The following is a 25380-nucleotide window of genomic DNA, read 5'->3' on the forward strand; positions in this document are numbered from 1 at the left end:
GTAAAAGAGAGTAGGATATTCCTTGTCATGGTGGAACTTGAAAAACATCGTTTCACCTTGCCTGGAAAAAGAGCTGTCTTCAGCAAGGTTTAACCTAGACTAATGGGGAATGTCAGTGACTAGATGACATGAATCTTTTCCTGTCTTTAATTTTACAAGTACCATCTATTCTCTATTATTAGTTTCATATGCTTCCTCTTTTATGAATGATATGTACATCATTTCAAACTCACTGACCCTCCCTATAATGAACTCAGAGATACAGTAGAAATGACATTACTGAATTGGTTAGAAGAGGCTGGGGAAGATATGTGGGTAGACCAAACAGCAGTTTTTCATCCAAACTTTTTCATTCATTTCTTACTCCCATCCAATCTACAGTCTCTCTACTGCTATGCTCAATAAATTCAGAGTTGCAGTGAATATTTAGTCTTTATATTCCTCTGCTTTGCTATCCTTTTTAGAACATAAGAGAGTCACATAGATAGTAAATGATGGAAAATCCAGGATTAAAAACAAAAATTCATACCTCATTTCTACCCATTAAGTTCTAATGAACTTTATTTTTAGAGCAGTTTTAGGTTCACATCAATATTGAACAGAAGATACAGAGATTTCCCTTATATTCCTTGCTCCCAAACCTACAGGGTCTCCCTCATTATCAACAATCCCTACCAGAGTAGTACATAGGTTAAAATTGATAAACCTACATTGATATATTATTATTACCCAAAATCCACAGTCTACATTAAAATAAACTTCTGGCATTGTTCATTCTTTGGATTTGGATAAATTTATAATCATGTATATCCATTAATACAGTATCATGTAAAGTATTTTCATTGTTCTAAAAATTATCTGTGATCTGCCTATTCATCCCTTACTCTCCCTTAACTTCCGGTAACCACTGATGCTTTTATTGTCTCCATAGTTTTGCCTTTTCCAGAATGTCATGCAGTTGGAATGATACAAATTGTAACCTTTACAGATTGACTTCTTTCACTTAGTAATATTCATATAAGATTCTTCCATGCTTTTTTATGTCTTGTAGATCGTTTCTACTTACTGCTGATTAGTATTCCATTGTTTAGATATACCACAGTTTATTCATCCATTCACCTACTGAAGAATATCTTGGAAGTTTCCACACTTTGGCAATTATGAACAAAGCTGATATAAATATCTATATGTAGGATTTTGCATGGACATGAACTTTTGACTTCTTTGGGTAAATACCAAGGAACATGATTTTTCTTCCATGTTAAGAAACTGCCAAGATGTCTTCCAAAGTGCCTGTATCATTTTGCATTCCCAGTGGCAATAAATGAGGTAAATTGAGTACTCCTTCAAATTCTTTTCAGCATATGATGTCAGTGTTCTCGATTTTGGCTATTTGAAAAGGTGTGTAATGGTATTCTGCTGTTTTAATTTCCATTTTCCTGATGACATGTGATGTGGAACATCTTTTGAAATGCTTATTTGCAATGAACACATCTTCTTTAGTGAGATGTCTATTAAAGTTTTTGATCCATTTTAAAATCAGATTTTTTATTGAGTTTTGAGAATTCTTTACATATTTTGCAAAACAGTTCTTTATCATATTTGTCTTTGCAAACATTTTTCCTGTTTGTGCTTTTCTTTTTATTCTCTTGACCATGTCTTTCATAGAGCAGCAATTTTAATTTAATGAAGTCCTTATTTAATTTAATAAAGCCATTTCTTTCTTTCATGGATTATGCTTTGATGTTATATATAAGAAGGCATCATCAAACCCTAGGTGTTCCTATTTTATTTTCTAAGAGTTTTATAGGTTTGCATTTTCTTATTCCTCTTTTAAAGTAAGTCATTATCACTAAAGGTGAGTGCTTTTTACTCTTTTTGCAGCTAAAACAAAGTTAAATCATATATGGTACATTTCCTAAGTATTCATAATATTCTGAGAATGTGTTGCTCCAAATCTGACCCTATTTCTTGAACTGTAAGACCTGTAATCATAGAGAGTAGTGAAAAATACCTTTATTAGAGTAATAAGCATAGTTATACTTTATTTCTTTTAAGAAAGAAAACAAAATCATTAAGAATTTTGACTTTATTTATTTCACAGAGAAAGAAAGCATGAGTGGGGGGAAGAACAGAGGGAGAGGGGGAGAAAGGGAGAGGAACAGACTCTCCACAGAGCAGAGAGCCTTATGCAGGACTCTATTTCACAACCTTGAGATCATGTTCTGAGCAAAATCAAGAGTTGGATGCTTAACCGACTAAGCTACCCAGGTGCCCCTAAATACTTTGATTTTTTCATTCTTTCATATATTCATTGATTCATGCAGTCATCCATTTATTCACCCCATTATGTATACAACAAATATCTATCAAGTCAAGCTCTATCTAGACATAAGACTAATAATAAACTATGAAGTCATTACTGCACATTAGTGTATTGTAATTTCTTGATTAAGAATTTAGATAATGTCTGAATTCCTAAGAGTTTAAGGAGAAATTTGTATAAGCTGAAATGGTATCTGTGGATTCAGAAAGGTGTTTTGTTTGAGGTTAATTATATAGGCTTGATTAGGTTTGCATAGTCAGAGAGAAGATTATTTTCCAGGTTATCATAGGTTATTTGATTACTTAACAATTACTTATTCAACAATATGAATTTATTTATGTAGTTAAAACTTAGATGGATAATCTACTGTTACAAACTACATTTTATATTGACATATTGTTGACATACACTATATTAGTTTCAAATATAGCATAGTGATTTGACAATTGTATACCTTATATTATACCTACTATAATAAATACAATTACCATCTGTAACCATACATTATTACAATATTATTGACTATATCCCTTTCACTGTACTTTTCATCCTTGTGACTTATTTATTTTATAACTAGAAGTTAAAATGCAGAATGTTATTTAACAATTCTTATTTCTCAGAAATTCAAGGCTTTAATAGGTATCTCATATAAAATTTTTAAACTGAAATTCTTTGTAATGAACTAAATATAATCTAGAGATATGAGTGCACAGTGAGACTAGAGTCAGTTTAATAAGAAAACTACCAATGTGTCTAGTTTGGGATTTGAGTTACTAAAACATGAAAACGAATGTCATAATGGCTGACAGTTTCCCTCATGTGATCCTCATTAATAAAGTAAAGCATAACATATAGAGGTCCATTCCAATTAATTGCTCTGGTCTATGAAGACAAGTATACCATGCTACTTCAAATGTTGACATAAAACTGCCCAAATGTTTCTGAATCTCTTTGGTAGAGACTCTAAACTGCTAAACTTTGATGAGTTTTAATATTACAATTTTGTGAAGGGCATAGTAAACTGCATTAAAGGAAAAATCAAAGCATCTAAATTATTAGATGTCTTTATGAATGCAAAAATTGCATATAGAGGAAATCATATTTTTTTCATGAATGTGAAAATTGCATATAGAGGAAATTCTTAAAAAAAATCTTTAAAAAATAAAAAGGGGTGGCTGGGTGGTTCAGTGGGTTAATGCCTCTGCCTTCAGCTCAGGTCATGATATCAGGGTCCTGGGATTGAGACCCGCATCGGGCTCTCTGCTCAGTGGGGAGCCTGCTTCCTCCTCTCTCTCTGCCTGCCTCTCTGCCTCCTTGGATCTCTGTCTGTCAAATAAGTAAATAAATAAATAAATCTTTAAAAAAATTTTAAAAAAAGAAATTATAAATTTTATTGATATTGATAACTAATTTGGCTGTTAATATTTTAATTAATTTGATTTTGATGGATAAAAATTCTTGAATATATAAACAAACAGGAAAACTCAACTCTATTAGCTCATTTTAATGCATTATTCCAAGTATACTCAGAAATCAGACTTATTGAAACATTTCATATAAATCGAAGTTCTGAGTCATGTGAATTTAATTAATAAGGATGGTATATAATCATCGTGTTAGCATGCCTATAGAAAATGGTGGTCAACTTTTTAATTAAAAAAGAAAATTCTAGCAAGTATTTTTTAAACATAGCCTATGAAATCAGTTTGAAATTAATAAAGGTACTATATGAATATTATGTGGAAATTATAATTATAATATTAACTCCTAAAATTAAGAAAAACTTTAATTCATTTTGTATCATGTTTAGAAATTGACAGAACAGGTAGAATTATCTTTTGAATGAAAAATTATATCAAGGAAACCAAGCCAAAGAATATATTTTGGCAAACAAACATATTGACATCTATCTGGCATCAGCTTTATAATATAATACCAAATAACACATATAGATACACATATGTATCTATAATACACACACCTATGTATACAGGGTTTGCCTATGACATAAATGTTTAATCTGTGTTGACCTATGCTGACGAATGAAAATAAATCATATATATATATATATATATATATATATGAATGAGTCAAAACCTTTTCAGCACTGATGATAGAAAACAAATTATTAAGAATATATTATACTTTATTATTTATTTATTATTATTATTTATTATTAGGCAGATAGTTATTTTACAAAGCTCCACAAAATTTTAGTGAAGAAATTAATCATTGTATTTGAGAAACCCAGAGTTTCCCAGTATTTCTCATAGTCTCTAATTCCTTGAGCTTGGTAAGTAAAAGACAGTTATGGGAAAATGTACAAATTCAGCTTTATGGACTCAATTGCATGAGAAAGTGATTTGGAAATCTAGGGTTGGGTATGACTATTTGTACTTTATTTTTTAAAGCCTGTTTCATATTTGCAGGTACATTTACAGATAAATTACTGTAACCATATAACAATTATATACAATCTAATCTTAAAATATTTTAAGATTTCTCTTAAAGATTTCACCTATTTATGTATTACATAAGGGATGAAGTTGATGTAGTGGAAGGGACAAATTTAGGTCCAATCCTGACTGTGCTATAACTGCATGACTATGGGCCAGATACTCCATTTTATAACTTATAAAATGGAAATCTTAAGGTCAATTTCATGTCATTGTTGTCTTGAATTTAATGAGTATATAAATCTAAATGTAAGATAATATTTTGTACTTAAGAGCTTCTAAATTCAATTCATTGCATTTAATGAAATTTTGAATACATTTTATTTAATTAAAAGTATTACTCAGAAAAATTTATAGGTTATTTCTGATTATAGTAATGATTAAAAAAATCTTAGTTTCTATAATACAAAGACCTAGTCAGTCTAATTTTATCATTTTTATCTCAATAAATAATCATTATTAAAGATTAAAAAATGGTTCCAAGATGGGATAGGGAGGGAGACAAACCATAAGTGACTCTTAATCTCACGAAACAAACTGTGGGTTGCTGGGGGGAGGGGGGTTGGGAGAAGGGGGGTAGGGTTATGGACATTGGGGAGGGTATGTGCTTTTGGGTAAATTTTGGTAAACCATGAGAGACTATGGACTCTGAAAAACAATCTGAGGGGTTTGAAGTGGCGGGGGTGGGGGAGGTTGGGGTACCAGGTGGTGGGTATTATAGAGGGCACGGCTTGCATGGAGCACTGGGTGTGGTAAAAAAATAATGAATACTGTTTTTCTGAAAATAAATAAATTGGAAAAAAAAAGAATTAAAAAAAAATGGTTCCACCTAACATTTTGGTGCAATATGGTTATGCTTGCTTCGTGTAGATCTGGATATAAACAACAGCACGGAATTAACCTGTCTTAACACCTTACTGTAGATCATATATGCTAGTAGGCAGTGATTAGTTGCTAGGAGGATGATTTATTATACTTGAGTAACCCCAGTGGACATTTTGAAGCCTGGGCTATGGAAAACTCTTCAGCAAATAATCAGAAGAACATATCAGGACAGTCAATAAAATATTGTTCCCATTTATATTGTTGAGAGAAGTATAATAATTCTGAAGGAAAAAAATCTGTCACTGACATATATATTTACACTGACATATATATTTATATGCTGACATATATATTTATATATATGACATATATGTTTATAACTGACATATATATTTATAAACTGACATATATATTAATAAACACACATATATATTCTTGAATAGATTGAGTAAATAAATGTATTTATTCAACATATATTCATAGGTGTTAGGCATAATATTATGCAATGTTATGGATACAGAAACCATTAGAACAAAATGAAATGGAATCAACAAAGATTCATATGCATAACAATAATAATATATTTGAACTACACAAATAATATACCTGAGTGACACAATAGTTACAATCCTGAAGTATCCAAATCTGGCATCACATTAGAGCTATCTAAAGATTTCTCTTTTATTTTATACATTTCAGAATTCCTGTTCCTTAATCACAGGTCCATATAGTCTGAAGTGGATCTTAAAAGTCTGCATTTTCTAAGGTTCCTTTTGAAACTGATGTAAATGAATATTTGAAAATTACTACTGGTAGATTTCAGAGGCTGGAGATTTCTTGCTGTGAGTCTGTGGGAAGTTCTTTGTGGTTGTGCCAATGTAGGACATGAGATAACATGGTGATTGCCATTGTTATTGTCATTTGTTCAATATATAAATGTTAAATTGCTTTTCCTCCATTTCCAGTGAGATATCATACCATATTCACAATTGTTCAGTTTTATCTCATTTTTTCTTCTTTTTATAAAATCATTTTTATGAAAAAAAAATCATTTTTATGACCCATCTAAGAATAGAATACTACTTTTTTGTTTTAACCATTTTTTCATATCCCATTTAAATATCTAGAGAAAAAAGGGCTGCATTTTTTGTTATGCTTAGAGTGAGCTAGAATCTCACAGCAGGCTAATCTATTTCAGGAGTAATTAATTTCCAGTGATGTGCAATTAATATTTTCTGCTTATCATTGTTTACAAGTTTATCTTCTGCATGCTATACAGAATGATTTAGTATTCCCCAAATATGCAATGTTATCCCGAGCCACTGAGTCTTTGAACATGCTGTTCCCTGTGATAACTCCCTGGTTATTACATTAATTCACATTTTAACACTGAGCCCTTGGAAAATGTCCATGACTCACAGAGGCAGAGTGTTTCCATATATACATCTAATTATCCCACTCATCATACTGTATTATAACTGTCTGTAATTATTTGATAGAACACATATGTCTTTTTAATCTTCATTCTAGAATGCAACATAACTTCATACATATAAAGTATACCTTTTTAAATGAGAGAATAAATATTTGAAAACATATTTTTATTTTTAACTAAAATGGAACTGCAATGAAATATTCTCAAGTGCATTCTAAAATATGTGTTGTCTTTTTTTCTTTGTTGAATAAATTAAATATGATGTTAGTAAAAATTAAGAATTCCAAAATCAAGAGTAAAACACAGTTAATATGCATCTCATGTTCAGTCATACTGAAGTAAGTTTGGGGAATGTTATGGATTTTGAATAGTGAGATAAAAGTTGTAGCTTAAAGTTAGGCCCATGAGTTCATATTGCTGAGTTTTCTACCACAATTTTAGGAACACTGATTCTAGTGTTTATGGCTACATACACCCTCTCAACAAAACATGAATAAATAATTTCTCATAAGGAATTGTTTAAAGACAAAAAACTCATTTTTTATAAATAAAATAATTAGAATTACATTCCCTTTAAATAATTTATTACTGTACCTCATTTCTTCACAAAGATACATGGAGAGATTACCCACCCAAGTCTATTGTTATCCTGATATGAATGATTGCCATATAGAGGAGTCCTAAAAATATGGATTGGTATTAATTTATGTACTTTTGCTTTCTTTACTTTCCTTTCACAATATGAAATTAAAATGCAATGAAACAAGTTTTTTTTTCCTCAAGTCAGCAAGCATTTATTAATCTAATTTTATTCATTAAAAGTTATCAGTCGACTCTGTGGCTTTGTCCGAATGTTAGTCAAGTAAACATTTGACAGCTATTCCCTGAGGCTGAAGAAAATTTGTTCTAGAAATAGAATTTGGCAGCATTTGACTTGCATGATCCTCCAGGGGCTTTTCACAGGCAAAACTTTTATGATGTGCAGGGCTTCATTCTTCTTTTTAAGAATTTGTACCATTATTATTTTATATTTCTTTTGATTGAGAACAAAGCATTTCATGCTGTTAAAAAATCACTAAAAGCAAAATCCATAGTTCCTGGCTCCATATCTTAAAGTATTTTATAGTTCGCAGCTCTGACAACACAGATGACAACTAATATTGCTTCTATGTTTTTGTGTTTTTGTCTTGCTGTTTCTGCTATTCCCTAATAAGTTCAGCATTCCAAACACTACCTTAGTATTAAGGAAGACCTATTAGACATGATTGCTTTGGGTGACTGGTAAACCAGTGACAGCTTAGCACGTGTCTATGATGCAAATGTCAGATTTTGACAGGAGCATTGTTTTCAGTAAAATCTTAACTTCAGTTTGTTGATTTGAATGCATTTCTACCTCCATGCTAGGAAAAAATGAACTTTTCTTGCTTAACATTCTTATTTTGTAAGTCATTTTTTCTTGCTTTGGTCTTAAAATTTTACTTACACTATAATTCATAAAACTTTTCAGATATGAAAACAGAAGAGTGAGAAAATTAAACAGATTACCTATGTCACAAAACTAGCAAATACCAGAGCTGTTGCTAGATCTCTTGTTTCTTGGCTTTACCCCACAATTGTCCATTGCACTTACTTACGCTGGAGTTACTCCATCAATCCCTCCCACTGGGAAAGAACCCGTATTATATACCATAGTACTGTACATTTCCTACAAGCGACTTACCACAGTATTATTTAAATACTCATTTATTTTTTCCTCCTTGCAAGAAAATACGTTTGAGGAGAATGTTATGTGCTGTTCACCATTAGAAACATATCATTCAATGATATTTGTTGACTACTTCACAGCAGTGAAAATTAAGCAGCTTAAAACATTTTTTTCCTGATATTGATGTTTAAGAACTGCTGTCTGCCTTGCTTCTCCAGCTTGCATGTCTACATACCTGGCTGTAGTCTGTCTGTCTCCCTAGCCCTTGCTTTTGATATTCTGTCTCTCTCTTTCCCCTTCATGAGTCTTTTCCCATACCCTACTCCTAAGAATCTCCTCCCCACAAAAAGTGCATTCAAGAGTGACTCTTAGTTCTGGCTTCTCCTTTGGACATGGCAAATGAACTAGTACTAAAACAAACAAAACAAACAACAACAACAACAACAAAAAAGCCACATCAATTTTTATCTTCATACAACTAAATTTTCTCTAACCATTAATGGTATAGTTGCAGCCTAATTATAAACTATTTTTTTGTTGTTGTTGTTAAGGTTTTTAATTTGAGATAGAGCAAGAGAGAGAACACAGAGGGAGAGAGAACAGAGGGAGAGGGAGAAGCAGACTCCCCACCGAGCAGAGAGCTCAGGACCCTGAGATCATGACCTAAAACAAAGGCAGACGTTTAACCAGCTGAGCCATACAGGAACCCCTAAACTTATTATTTTATCCAAAGGAATTACCATAGTAAAGTGGATTATTAAAGGCTTTGTGGATAGGCAGATCTGTATTCTCATTCTAGGCGAGCCTCTAGCCTCAGTTTCTTCAACATAAAATGAGAGTAATAACATATAATAAGAGTAATAACTCCTAACACAAAAAGTTGGTAAGAACTGACTAGAACTGATGTATATAGCAGACTGTTGGTCTCCATCTTTTATTTTCTACATTGATAAATCATAATCCCTTTTTCTAACAATGCTCTTCCTGATCTCCACACTCAAATTTTATTGTACTTTTCATTTCTATAGAATGTATTCCCACCATTTACCATCTCAACTGCTAACAATTCCCCATGTGAACACCAGCCTTCTCTAATAGTTGATTTCCCTCAGTGCATCTCTAATTATAAAAACAGCAGCAGTGCATGCATTTGTGAGAAGTCAGACTTGTCCCATGCAACTAGCTTCTCCATTCTACCTCAAGGTTTTCTACATACTTGGGAACTTAACAGGATCTAGGCCAAGCACAGCCAAGACATTAACTCCAAGAGGAGTTAATTCCCTAGAAGTCCACATAAACACTTAGAACTAATAAAGAAACACTCCTGCCTCCCATATCTTAAATGCATATTTCTGGAAAGCCTACCTGATGATTTTCAGGAGTTCCCTGGGTCAAGCCTCCATTGATCGCATAAATGACCTCCCAAACAGATTTTGATGTTTAATCTTCCTATTTCCTGGTCCCAATTTATTGTTTCCTCACTTTGCTTTTTGAGATTTGTCCTCAGATAAATAACCTGCACTCATATCCTTGATATAAGTTCTCCTGCTAGAAGAATATCAATTAAAATGCACATATATCCTCAGGGATGTGAGTATGTAACCCATTACCTGTATTCCTGTTTTCTCTTGCTGTTACATTTCTTTTAGCCTACTAAAATGATCAAGTTCTCTATTCCTTCCTATTTTTTTTCTCCAAAAAAAGCTACAAATTTCACGTTGTGTGTAGGTATAGAAAAAGTAGTAGTGTATTAATTTGCTACTTCTTCACCACTTGGAATCCTGTGTTTGTTTGTTTTCTTTCCTTTGCTACTCTGAAACTGTTTCCTGAAAGTTATCAAATGCATTCTAGTTGCTAAATTCTGTAAGTCATTTTTCTGTTCTTATTCTCCTTGACATTTTTGGGTCTTTGATTATGTAGCATCCAAGTGCAGGCTGCACCATGATGGGCCACCTTGGCATAAAGATTAGTTTGAGGTTAAAAACAAAACCTACATCAAAATCAAAAGCTCCTGCACAGCAAAGGAAACAGTCAACAAAACAAAGAGACAACCCACGGAATGGGAGAAGATAATTGCAAATGACAGTATGGACAAAAGGTTGATATCCAGGATCTATAATGAACTCCTCAAACTCAACACACACAAAACGGACAATCTTATCAAAAGATGGGCAGAAGACATGAACAGACACTTCTCCAATGAAGACATACAAATGGCTATCATGAAACACTGTTCATCACTAGCCCTCAGGGAGATTCAAATTAAAACCACATTGAGATATCACCTTACACTAGTTAGAATGACCAAAATTAGCAGGACAGGAAACAACGTGTGTTGGCGGGGATGTGGAGAAAGGGGAACCCTCTTCCACTGTTGGTGGGAATGCAAGTTGGTGCAGCCTCTTTGGAGAACAGTGCAGAGATTCCTCAAGAAATTAAAAGTAGAGCTTCCCTATACCCTGCAATTGCACTTCTGGGTATTTACCCCAAAGATACAGATGTAGTGAAAAGAAGGGCCATCTGTACCCCAATGTTTATAGCAGCAATGGCCATGGTCGCCAAACTGTGGAAAGAACCAAGATGCCCTTCAATGGATGAATGGATAAGGAAGATGTGGTCCATATACACTATGGAGTATTATGTCTCCATCAGAAAGGATGAATACCCAACTTTTGTAGCAACATGGATGGGACTGGAAGAGATTATGCTGAGTGAAATAAGTCAAGTAGAGATAGTCAATTATCATATGGTTTCACTTATTGGTGGAGCGTAACAAATAGCATGGAAGACATGGGGAGTTAAAGAGGAGAAGGGAATTGGGGGAAATTGGAAGGGGAGGTGAACCATGAGAAACTATGGACTGCGAAGAACAATCTGAGGGGTTTGAAGTGGCGGGAGGGTGGGAGGTTGGGGTACCAGGTGGTGGGTATTATAGAGGGCACGGATTGCATGGAACACTGGGTGTGGTGCAAAAATAATGAATACAAATGGCTATCAGACACATGAAAAAATGCTCATCATCATTAGCCCTCAGGGAGATTCAAATTAAAACCACATTGAGATATCACCTTACACCAGTTAGAATGGCCAAAATTAGCAAGACAGGAAACAACATGTGTTGGAGAGGATGTGGAGAAAGGGGAACCCTCTTACACTGTTGGTGGGAATGCAAGTTGGTGCAGCCTCTTTGGAGAATAGTTTGGAGATTCCTCAAGAAATTAAAAATAGAGCTTCCCTATGACCCTGCAATTGCACTCCTGGGTATTTACCCCAAAGACACAGATGTCGTGAAAAGAAGGGCCATCTGTACCCCAATGTTTATAGCAGCAATGGCCACAGTCGCCAAACTATGGAAAGAACCAAGACGCCCTTCAACGGATGAATGGATAAGGAAGATGTGGTCCATATACACTATGGAGTATTATGCCTCCATCACAAAGGATGAATACCCAATATTTTGTAGCAATATGGATGGGACTGGAAGAGATTATGCTGAGTGAAATAAGTCAAGCAGAGAGAGTCAATTATCATATGGTTTCACTTATTTGTGGAGCATAACAAATAGCATGGAGGACAAGGGGTGTTAGACAGGAGTAGGGAATTTGGGTAAATTGGAAGGGGAGGTGAACCATGAGAGACTATGGACTCTGAAAAACAATCTGAGGGGTTTGAAGTGGCGGGGGGGTGGGAGGTTGGGGTACCAGGTGGTGGGTATTATAGAGGGCACGGATTGCATGGAGCACTGGGTGTGGTGAAAAAATAATGAATACTGTTTTTCTGAAAATAAAAAAAAAATTAAAAAAATTTTAAAAAGTCTATAAGAAATAATGAATACTGTTATGCTGAAAATAAATGAAAAATAATTTTTTTTAAAAAACCTAGCAGATGTAGGAAAAGAGCTCTGACTCCCCCTCAACTGTCTAAACTTATATTGAAAAGGAGAGCCTATATCAGGAAAAGAACTACTAACAGAGATTCTCCTTTACCTAAAAAACTTACCTGCATAATACCACAACTTTTGTTTTTCTAAACATCTTTCACTTTCCTACTAATGGCCTCCCTCTCCTTTGTATCCTCTTACATTAGAGTAGCCCTACACCTCTCTGTAGTTCAAGTAAGCTTCATGCTGCCCCATTTTCTTTGAAATTTCATGTCTGTATAAATTCCCTGTGCATAAACTTATTAAATTTGATTTTCTCCTGTTAATCTGTCTCAAATCAATTTGATTCTAAATCCAGTTAGAAGGACCACAGGGTACAGGAAGGTCTTCCTCCTCAACAATCACAATGTCAGGTGTCCCTTCTCTTGGTTATGGAACATAGTTCTCTTTTTGCCTATAAATCCATTTCTCTAATAATTTCACATATCCTATTGTATTATGTGCAAATGCTTTTACTTGAGACTTAAATTCTTCACGATGTAATCAAACCTGTTTTTCCTCTCAGAATGTTTATTCTTTTTTTTTTTTTTTATTCTAAACCAGTGCTTCTCAAAATCTGCTGCACACTTGAGTCTTCTAGGGATCTTTAAACAATAGTAATGTGTAGCTCATCTCTCAGACATAGTAATTAGTATAGATAGAAATCTAGGCATTGGGATTTTTTAAAACCTTCTCAGGTGGATCTCTATTTAGTAAATTTAAGAACCATTGTTTTAAATTATAGACAAGTTTAACTCTTAAATTTTTAATTGTTAAAAATTTTGCCCAAATTCTTGTCATCATCAATTTTGGGTTTACATTGTTTCTAGAAAAACGTTATCCCAGCCCTATTTCCACTTTGCCAAATCTTACCTTTCTTTAAGGTCCATTGGAAATAACATTTTATGCATTAAATATGTTCTAATTGTTTCTGCCGTAAGCAGTTCTGACTGATTATGAGCCATTAAACGTGTTATTAGTAAATCTTTTGTGGACTCTTGCTTCCATAAGAATAAATTTTATTTATTTATTTATTTACTTATTTATTTTTGTCCACTAATATATCACAGAGTCTAGCAAAATACTTGAAAGTCACATTTGTGAATCTTAAGAAATACTTGTTGAATTATTAACCTACTTATCAGCTAACTGAATAAACCACCTGAAGAATGACAAATTATCTCAAATGTCTTTGTTACTTTGTGAGGGAGATACCTGTGTCTAATTTATTTAATGTGCCTATCAAATCTTGAGGATAACCTTATCTATATATGTTACTAGAAAATTATTTTGGATGGATAATTTAATGAATGTGTGAGTGGCTTTAAGCTTAACTCCTTTAATTTTTTTTTTTAAATAATAAATTCATTTGAAATTGACCAAGTTACAATCTGGCTAGACTTCAGTTTTTGAATAGAAAGACTTTGATGGGATATTTCTGTTCTCAAGTTTTGAAATAATCTACTGGTCTATTAATTTAAAAGTCTATAGCTAGCTCTCATTTATTGAACACTACCTGTGTGCCTATTATTGGGATGAGTTTGTTGAAGGTGTTGTTTACTTAACTCTCAGAAGTGGTGGCTGTAGTGCATGAGGTTAAGGGCACAAATTTGGGATCCAGATTATTAGGTATAAATCCAAATCTCATCACCCAATACTCATGATTGCCAATAAATTAATCTCTCTAATTCTCATTTACTCACTATAAAATTAAGATAATAATACAACTTGTTGCAATGTGTTGTATGGATTAAATAAAATATGCTTTGACAGTCCTTATACTGAATAAATGTTTAAATTTTGAGCTATTAATTTAATAGTTGTCATTTAATAATGATTACATGATTTTTAAAAATGGTGATTAGAAAGTGGATTTTTCTCAAGGCTCAGAACTTTAAATGGAAGAGTCTAAATTCAAACCGGATTAGCAAAGTTTAGAATTCTAAACACTATCCTGTACTTTTCCAACTAGATTTTTGTTCTTTTCCATTTTTAAATAGAGAATACTGAATCTAATTAATTTTTCCATACCAAGCATCTAGTATGTATCATAGACAAGAAGTAATAATATCAGAGGAAAATCAAAAATAAAAGATATTGATTTTCTCATAGTAATACACAGGAAGATATATGAAACAATGTTTTATAATATGCACAAGACTTACTCAGATGATGTTTAATCCTCTTGTGTCCACCAAAATCCCTCAGAAATGATTATCTTAGAAGTGAGAAAGCTCAGCCTTCTGGTGAATAATGCAAAGATGCCCAATGCTCATCCTTACAAAGGATAAAACTTGCTTGGAGAATTGTTCTTTCTCATCAGAAATCACCATGACCCATGGAAACATTTCTGGACTATATTTTTCCACAGTACTAAGGAAGGGAGAAATTTAGTGGTACAAGTTTGCTGTGGTTGATAAAAACATTCTCTGACAAACTATTAAAAAAATGGAATATTTTAAGTGTACAAATTGTGAGTAAAGTGGGAAAATCAAGAGTGAATATCAGTATATGGACTAGGCATACACAAATAACGATTTCTGGTAGACAAATTAATCCAAATATAGGGTGTGGAATTGAATAAATATAGCATCGATAAACTTCATTGAGAAGTTGAAAGTGCCAGTTCAAAGAATCTAATCCTGCCTATAAATTTCCATGAAACTTCCTTCCAGTCAGCCTATTTCTATGAGTGTCAGTCATTACTCTTTTTTTTCAAAAGTTGTACTTTTAAGAGGATGACTGGATGGTGCAATCAGCTAAGCATCTGACTCTTGATCTCAGTTCAGGTTATGATCTCAAGGTCCTGAGATAGAAGCCTGCATGGGGCCCCATGCTTAGTGTGGCGTCTGCTTGTAATTCTTTTCCTCTGCTCCCCCTAGTGCTAGTGTGCATGTGCGCTTTCTCTCTCTCTCAAATGAATAAACCTTAAAAAAAAATAAAAATAAAAAATAAACTTTTAGGAGCACCTGGCTGGTTCAATTGGTAGAGCATGTGACTCTTGAACTCAGGATTGTGAGTTTGAGCCCCCTTTTAGGTATAGAGATTACATTTACAAAATCATACTTCTATTGTTTTCCTATATTACCAAAATAGTTAATAAGCTCCACAGAAATTGCGTTCTTCCTAATATTGGTATGTTTCCTTAGCCTTACGTATTTGGCCTAAAAAGACATGCACTCTTCATTCTCTTACAAACTTCGTGGGGTTTAAAGATGACATAATTACTAAGAGCTTCAAAGTGTTATGTGACAGTAGACAATTCCTGCTTATAGGTAGGATACTGCTCAAATAGATAGGCTTTGCTTTTGAGTACATATGATTCATATTTTTAAAGGGGATTATGTATTACAACATATCCTTTACCTTAGTTATAATAAGCTTTGACTGTAACAATAGACATGGAAATTAAACATTAACTATATTTCAAAGCTTGCCTTATAAACGTTAACACAGAATCAGCAAGTTAATCTTAAATTTAAATATGTACAATCCTGAATAAATGTTGCACTCACACAAGCAATCGTGCCAGAACATTCTTTACAATTTACTGAGCTGTTTTGTGTGATTGCACACTCAGCTAACACAGAAATTTTACACTTAACTGAGTAGATTCAGAGCCAGAGAAGAGACACTTTTTATTTTAACATCACCTATAGCTAAAGTTATGTAAGGATTTCCATTACAATCCTGTTTTCAGGGCTTAGTACCTTTGTAATAGTTTCAATCATGGTCCAAATTCAAATTTCTTTCTGAAGAATACCAAACAACATAGCTTTAGAAAAGGTTTAGAAAAGCTTTCTGTCTCTCCCAAAATATCTTATTATATTGTACTCTTCTTGCGATGAATTGAAACAAGATGCTTGAGAAACGTGATGTTGAGATGAAGTGAGGTGAGTGACATAAGTAAGCATGGTGATGTAACATTAGGCTACTACTGACCTTCTGATAAGTCAGAAATAGGACTATCAGCTTCATGACCACAGTTGACCATAGGTAACTGAAAACAGTGGAAACAAAATGATGGGGGGGTGTCCTATTATAATCCTGGATATCCTCTAAACTTTGAAGTCAACTTTTTTTGATCCTTGATAATTCCTATTAGGCAAGCTGGTGTAGAGTTAACTATTCTTAGTTCCCTGTTCTCATGTTTTTATAAGATTTTGTTCCACTTCCCAGAAGGGACAGTAGTGAGCCCTTTGTCCAGTCCTTCCTTCCTAGAGAACCTTTTCTCACTGCATTTATTGATAATCACATTCCAGCATTTACCAAGAATTTGAAGAAAAACACTTTGTGTTTAACTAATTTCAATTCTCTTTTGTTAAATTTCCTTTTTTAAAAATTTTTTTTAAAATTTACTTTCAGTGTAACAGTATTCATTATTTTTGCACCACACCCAGTGCTGCATGCAATACGTGCCCTCTCCAATACTCACCACCTGGTTCCCCCAACCTCCCACCTCCTACCCCTTCAAAACCCTCAGATTGTTTTTCAGAGTCCATAGTCTCTCATGGTTCACCTCCCCTTCCAATTTCCCTCAACTGCCTTCGCCTCTCTAACTCCCCTTGCCTTCCATGCTATTTGCTCCTCAAATAAGTGAAACCGTATGATAATTGACTCTCTCTGCTTGACTTATTTCACTCAGCATAATCTCTTCCAGTCCTGTCCATATGTATTCTTCCTTTCTGATGGAGGCATAATACTCCTTATCCATTCATCCTTTGAAGGGCATCTTGGTTCTTTCCACAGTTTGGCGACCATGGCCATTGCTGCTATAAACATTGGGGTACAGATGGCCCTTCTTTTCACTACATCTGTATCTTGGGGTAAATACCCAGGATTGCAATGGCAGGGTCATAGGGAAGCTCTATTTTTAATTTCTTGAGGAATCTCCACATTGTTCTCCAAAGAGGCTGCACCAACTTGCATTCCCACCAACAGTGGAAGAGGGTTCCCCTTTCTCCACATCACCGCCAACACACTTTGTTTCCTGTCCTGCTAATTTTGGTCATTCTAACTAGTGTAAGGTGATATCTCAATGTGGTTTTAATTTGAATCTCCCTGATGGCTAGTGATGATGAACATTTTTTCATGTGTTTGATAGCATTTGTATGTCTTCATTGGAGAAGTGTCTGTTCATGTCTTCTGCCCATTTTTTGATATGATTATCTGTTTTGTGTGTGTTGAGTTTGAGGAGTTCTTTATAGATCCTGGATATCAACCTTTTGTCTGTACTGTCATTTACAAATATCTTCTCCCATTCCATGGGTTGCCTCTTTGTTTTGTTGACTGTTTCCTTTGCTGTGCAGAAGCTTTTAATTTTGATGAAGTCCCAAGTGTTCATTTTCACTTTTGTTTCCTTTGCCTTTGGAGACATATCTTGAAAGAAGTTGCTGTGGCTGATATCGAAGACGTTACTGCCTATGTTCTCCTCTAGGATTCTGATGGATTCCTGTCTCACGTTGAAGTTTTTTTTTATCAATTTTGAGTTTATCTTTGTGTATGGTGTAAGAGAATGGTCGAGTTTCATTCTTCTACATATAGCAGCCCAATTTTCCCATCACCATTTATTGAAGAGACTCTCTTTTTTCCACTGTATTTTTTTTCCTGCTTTGTCGAAGATTATTTGACCATAGAGTTGAGGGTCCATATTTGGGCTCTCTACCTTGCTCCACTGGTCTATGTGTCTGTTTTTATGCCAGTAGCATGCTGTCTTGGTGATCACAGCTTTGTAGTAAAGCTTGAAATCAGGTAACATGATGCTGCCAGTTTTATTTTTGTTTTTCAACATTTCCTTAGCAATTTGGGGTCTCCTCTGTTTCCATACAAATTTTCGGATTATTTGTTCCACCTCTTTGAAAAATACCAGTAGAATTTTTTTAAAAGATTTTATTTATTTATTTGACAGAGAGAGAGATCACAAGTAGACAGAGAGGCAGGCAGAGAGAGAGAGGGAAGCAGGCTCCCTGCCGAGCAGAGAGCCCGATGCGGGACTAAATCCCAGGACCCTGAGATCATGACCTGAGCCGAAGGCAGCGGCTTAACCCACTGAGCCACCCAGGCGCCCTGAAAAATACCAGTAGAATTTTGATTGGAATGGCATTAAAAGTATAGATTGCTCTAGGCAATATGGACATATTAACAATGTTTATTCTTCTGATCCAAGAGCATGGGATGGTATTCCATCTTTTTGTGTTTTCTTCAATTTCTTTCATGAGTGTTCTGTAGTTCCTCGAGTACAGATCCTTTACCTCTTTGGTTAGGTTTATTCCCAGGTATCTTATGGTTCTTGGTGCTATAGTAAATGGAATCGATTCTCTAATTTCCCTTTCTGTATTTTCATTGTTAGTGTATAAGGAAGTCACTGATTTCTGTACATTGACTTTGTATCCTGCCAAGTTACTGAATTGCTGTATGAGTTCTAGTAGTTTGGGGGTGGAGTCTTTTGGGTTTTCCATATAAAGAATCATGTCATCTGCAAAGAGAGAGAGTTTGACTTCTTCATTGCCAATTTGGATACCTTTTATTTCTCTTTGTTGTCTGATTGCTATTGCTAGGACTTCTAATACTATGTTGAACAAGAGTGGTGAGAGTGGGCATCCTTGTCATGTTCCTGATCTCAACGGGAAGCCTGCAAGCTTTTTTTCCATCGAGGATCATATTTGCTGTGGGTCTTTCATAGATAGATTTTATGAAGTTCAAGAATGTTCCCTCTATCCCTATACTTTGAAGTGTTTTAATCAGGAAAAGATGCTAGATTTTGCCAATTGCTCTTTCTGCATCGATTGAGAGGACCATGTTGTTCTTCTCTCTTCTCTTATTGATTTGTTCTATCACATTGATTGATTTGCGAATGTTGAACCATCCTTGTAACCTATGGATGAATCCCACTTGGTCATGGTGGATAATCTTTTTAATGTGCTGTTGGATCCTGTTTGTTAGGATCTTGTTGAGAATCTTAGCATCCTTATTCATCAGTGATATTGGCCTGAAATTCTCCTTTTTGGTAGGGTTTTTGCTTAGTTGTGGGATCAGGGTAATGCTGGCTTCACAAAAAGAGTCTGGAAGTTTGCCTTTTGCTTCTGTTTTTTGAAACAGCTTCAGAATAATAGGTGTTATTTCTTCTTTGAAAGTTTGGTTGAATTCCCCAGCGAATCCATCAGGTCCTGGGCTCTTGTTTTTTGGGAGGTTTTTGATAACTGCTTCAATCTCATTACTAGATATCGGTCAATTTAGGTTGTCAATTTCTTCCTGGTTCAATTTTGGGAGTTTATAGTTTTCCAGGAATGCATCCATTTCAACTAGGTTGCTTAGCTTATTGGCATATAACTGTTGATAATAACTTCTGATGATTGTTTCTACTTCCTTGGTGCTTGTTGTGATCTCTCCCTTTTCATTCATAATTTTATTAATTTGGGCTTTCTCTATTTTCTTTTGGATTAGTGTGGCCAATGGTTTGTTGATCTTATTGATTCTTTCAAAAAACCAGCTTCTAGTTTCTTTGATACATTCTACTGTATCTCTGGTTTCTACCTCATTGATCTCTGCTCTAATCTTGATTATTTCTCTTTTTATTTGTGGAGTTGGTTTGATTTGTTGTTGATACTCCAGTTCTTTAAGGTGTAGAGACAGCTGGTGTATTCTGGAGTTTTCAATTTTTTTGAGGGAGGCTTGGATGGCTATGTATTTCCCCCTTAGGACCGCCTTTACTGTATCCCATAGGTTTTGGACCTAAGTGCCTTCATTCTCATTGGTTTCCATGAATTGTTTCAGTTCTTCTTTGATCTCCTGTTTGATGCAAGCATTCTTAAGCAAGGTGGTCTTTATCTTCCAGGTGTTTGAGTTCCTTCGGAACTTTTCCTTGTGATTGAGCTCCAGTTTCAAAGCATTATGATCTGAGAATATGCACGGAATAATCTCAGTCTTTTGGTATCGGTTGAGTCCTGTTTTGTGACCCATTATGTGCTCTCTTCTGAAGAAGATTCCATGTCCACTTGAGAAGAATGAGTATTGTGTTGTTTTAGGGTCAAATGTTCTGTATACATCTGAGGTCCATCTGGTCCAATGTGTCATTCAGTGCTCTTGTTTTTTTATTGATTTTCTGCTTTGATGATCTGTCTATACTGAGAGAGGAGTGTTAAGATCTCCTACTATTAATGTATTCATATCAATACGACTCTTTATCTTGATAAATAGTTTTCTTATGTAATTGGATGCTCTCATATTGGAAGCATAGATATTTAGATTTGTTAGATCCTCTTGGTAGATAATGGATAGTCCCTTTAAGAATTATGTAGTGTCCTTCTGTATCTCTGACTACAGTCTTTAGTTTAAAATCTAATTTATTGGGGTGCCTGTGTGGCTCAGTGAGTTAAAGCCTCTGCCTTCGGCTCAGGTCATGATCCCAGGGTCCTGAGATCGAGCCCCACATTGGGCTCTCTGCTCAGCCGGGAGCCTGCTTCCTTCTCTCTCTCTGCCTGCTTCTCCACCTACTTGTGATTGCTATCTGTCAAATAAATAAATAATTTAAAAAAATAAAATCCAATTTATCTGATATGAGAATCGCTACCCCGGCCTTCTTTTGAGGACCATTGGCATGAAAGATGCTTCTCCATTCCTTCACTTTCAGTCTGGGTGTATTCTTAGGTTCAAAATGGGTCTCTTATAGACAACAAATGGATGGGTCCTGTCGTTTTATCCAATCTGCAATCCTGTGTTGTTTTATGGGCACATTTAGGCCATTCACATTGAGATTGATTATTGATAGATCCGTTTTCATTGACATCATGTTACCTTTGAGGTATTTCTTTCTGTAGATTGTCTCTATATTTCTGTTCAATGATATTTTTAGGATTTTTTCTCTTTTATAGAACCCCCCTTAATATTTCTTGCATATCGGCTTGGTGGTTGCATAGTCTTTTAAGCCTTGCCAGTCTTGGATACTCTTTATCTCTCCATCCATTTTGAATGTCAGTCTTGCTGGATAAAGTATTCTTGGGAACATGTTCTTCTCATTTAGTGCCCTGAATACATCTTCTCAGCCCTTTCTGGCTTGCCAGGTTTCTATGGACAGGTCTGACATTATTCTGATGGGCTTTCCTCTGTAAGTAAGGAGCTTCTTTGTCCTAGCTGCTTTCAAAAGTGTCTGCCTACAGTTCTAATTCTTCATTCTTACTATTAGGTGTCTCGAGGATTTTCAAGAATCTATAATCTTGGGGGGAAACCATTCTGCCTCTAGTACATGAACACTGTTTCCATTCATGAGATTGGGAAAATTTTCATGGAGAACTTTTCCACTATATCTTCTAGACTTCTTTCTTTCTCCTCCCCTTCAGGGATTCCAATAAATCTGACGTTGGAACATTTCATGGCATCATTTATTTTCCTGATTCTGTTTTCATGGCTTCTAAGCTATTTGCTCCTGGCTTCCTCCTGATCCTTTCTCTCTATCTGTTTGTCCTCCAGATCACTAATTCTATCTTCTGTCTCAGTTACCCTAGCTTTTAAAGAATTTATATTGGATTGAAACTCATTGAGAGCATTTTGAACACCATCCCTGGTGGCTTTCAGTTCTGCCCTAGTCAATTCTGTTTGGTCATCCATGGCTTTCTCCAACCTAGCTAGCCTGAATAATTGTTAACCTGAATTCCCTTTCTGACATATTGTCTATGTCGATGGCCATTAGCTCTGTTGTAGAATGCCCATCCTCTGTATTTTTCTTCTGTTGGGCATTCCTCCTCCAAATCATTTTGGTGAGAGATGACTGAACAGATGTAGCTGGATGTATCAACCGTGGTGCAGTTAAGGTGCACCCTGGAATGCTTCTGAGCAATCAGGATTCCCCACCCAAATGAGAGAAAAAAGAAAAGAAAAAGAAGAAAAAGAGAGAAAGAGCAAGAGAGAGACAGGAAAAAGAGGGAAGATAAAAGAGAAGGCTCAGCCCAAATGGGCCCCAAGGTAAGATTTAAGAAGTCTACAAACAAAAACAGACAATCAAAAAGACTGATAAAAGTATATGACAAGAGGGGGAAAAAATATATATATATATATATATATATATATATATATATATATATATGCAAAAAAATGAAAAACCTTGTCAAAAAGAACCCCAAGTATAAGATTTATATACTATCAGGGCAAACACAAATACACAGAAACACTGGTGGAAGAAAAAGATGGGAAAGTGGTTATCCATTTTCAGTGTGGGCGAGAAAGGTTATTTTGATTCTTCTTGGATGTATCTTGTTATCTTTATTAAAGGACTCAACTTTCCTAATATAAAGGGGGATTAAGAACTGGTTTATCGGGGGCCTGGATGGCTCGGTGGATTAAGCCTCTGCCTTCAGCTCAGGTCTTGATCTCAGGGTCCTGGGATTGAGTCCTGCATTGGGCTCTCTGCTTGGCAGGGAGCCTGCTTCCTCCTCTTTCTCTCTGCCTGCCTCTCTGCCTACTTGTGATCCCGCTCTGTCAAATGTGGCTCAGTTGGTTAAGCGGCTGCCTTCGGCTCAGGTCATAATCCCAGCGTCCTGGGATCGAGTCCCGCATCGGGCTCCTTGCTTGGCGGGGAGCCTGCTTCTCCCTCTGCCTCTGCCTGCCACTCTGCCTGTGCTTGCTCTCGCTTCTCTCTCTATGACAAATAAATAAATAAAAAATCTTAATAAATAAATAAATAAATAAATAAAATCTTTAAAAAAAATAAAAAATAAAAACTTACCTTTAGGGGTAGCATTGATTGAGGAAAGGGGATTACCTAGAAGTTTAACTCTATATAAATTCTAGAAAATAAAAATAAAGAATGAATAAACTAGACTAAACTAAACTAAAATTAAAAAAAAAATTTAAAAAAATAGAAAAGCAAAAGAAAAACACGGGTGTATGTATCAAAAAGTTCAGGTTAGAAGGTTATTATGGAATTTGATGTACTGGACATTTCACTGTGATGGTAAATAGGTTAAAAAATTATCTATATAAGAAAAAAAAAAAAAAAAGAACCAAAATAGTGGGAACAAGTTAAAAATGAAAGTTGTATCTATGAAGTAGTGGTGGTTGTTCTTTTGCCATCTTTTTTTTTTTTTTTTTTTTCCTTTCCTGTCCTGGTTGGTTTTTGAGGGGAGGGGCCTGCCACATGGGTTTTCAGTCAATGATGTTCCCTGAGTTAAGTCTTCCTGTCCCTCCTCAAGTGGGTAAGCTTTGAGGAAACCGGTTTTTCAGGCTTTTGTTCTCTGGAGGTTTTTATGTTTGTTCATTTGTTTTCTCTCACCTTGACAGCTTTTGATGATTTTTGGAGGTTTAGAGGAAAGCAAACTGCACCCTGACCTCCCTCTGAGAGAGAATCCTCAGTCCATTCCCCTCTGGGCCTCCAGAGCACATTAACTTCCCCCTCCGCTGCGCAGTCCCTGGAGACGCATGATCTCCCTGTTTGTACCCCAAACCACGTCAGCGGTGAATGTCTGGGCAGCTCCAGACTGCCAGAGAGGTTCCAAGTTGTGATCACACACTGAGATTTTCCCACTGGCCCTGGGCTGGGAGTGCCTGGTCTTTCTGGGTCAGAGAGTGCCAGGCTGGCACCTTCATGCACATCTTTCAGGGGAGGGTGTGGGGCGCATGTGTCTCAGGCTCTGAGAGCACCATGCAGCATTCTGCCCTTTGGTGAGGCTCCCAGCACCTCACGGGAGCCGGACCCCACTCATTCTCAGGCCCGCTGACAGCTCAGGGACCAAGACCTAGTTTCTCCACCGCACTCTCTCTGGCTCAGCGCCAGGGGAGGCTATCCTGTGTCTGGGGACTTAAGCTCCTGTCCCTAACCATCCCAATTCCCACAATTTCTCTCCATGATCCTTTGCTCTTTTTGAGCGCTTTCAGCCAGACTCCAAGTTAATGCTGGTCTCCAGTCAGAGGACACTCTCATACTGAGGTAGTACTTTCCAATCAGTCACCTCTGGTGGCTCCCTCCCCTTTTGTTTATCTTCCAATATCAGCCTGATGTTCCCACTCCTCTATACCTGCCACTGGTGTCTTCTGCTTCTGTAGAGATCCAGATGTGTATAATTCTGATTTCAGGCTGATTTCATGGGTGATCGGAGTTCTTTGTTAGGTAATCAGCTCACTTTAGGGTACAGGTTGAAATGGCACCTCCTCCTACTTCCCTGCCATCTTGTCTCCCCTATATTCATGTGTTTTAAATATTTTCTGTGATTCTATTCATATCCTTGGCATATTTTTATGATACAGATTTTTGATATTGATTTGTATGTATGTTGACATTAAAATTTTGTTTATTATGTACAGATAATTGTCTTTGACCTTTTTTTTTCTGTTTGATTTATCTGTCCTTACAAAAGTTTTAGTTTATACAATACAAAAATCATATAAGTATATAATTTTAAGTGTTGTAGAAAAAATTACTGTATACACATATATACAAAGCACATATGTGTAATTTTTTTTTAAGATTTTATTTATTTATTTGACAGAGAGAGATGACAAGCAGGCAGAGAGGCAGGCAGAGAGAGAGGAGGAAGCAGACTCCCTGCTGAGCAGAGAGCCCAATGCGGGGCTCCATCCCAGGACCCTGAGATCATGACCTGAGCCGAAGGCAGCGGTTTAACCCACTGAGCCACCCAGGTGCCCCCATATGTGTAATTTTTACTGTTGCATTTTGTTTGCTTTGATTTATATGATAATCTTAAATTTGACAGAACTTGATTATTC

Source organism: Neovison vison, chromosome 7 (genome assembly GCF_020171115.1).
Source record: "Neovison vison isolate M4711 chromosome 7, ASM_NN_V1, whole genome shotgun sequence".
NCBI classification, from domain to species: Eukaryota; Metazoa; Chordata; class Mammalia; order Carnivora; family Mustelidae; genus Neogale; species Neogale vison.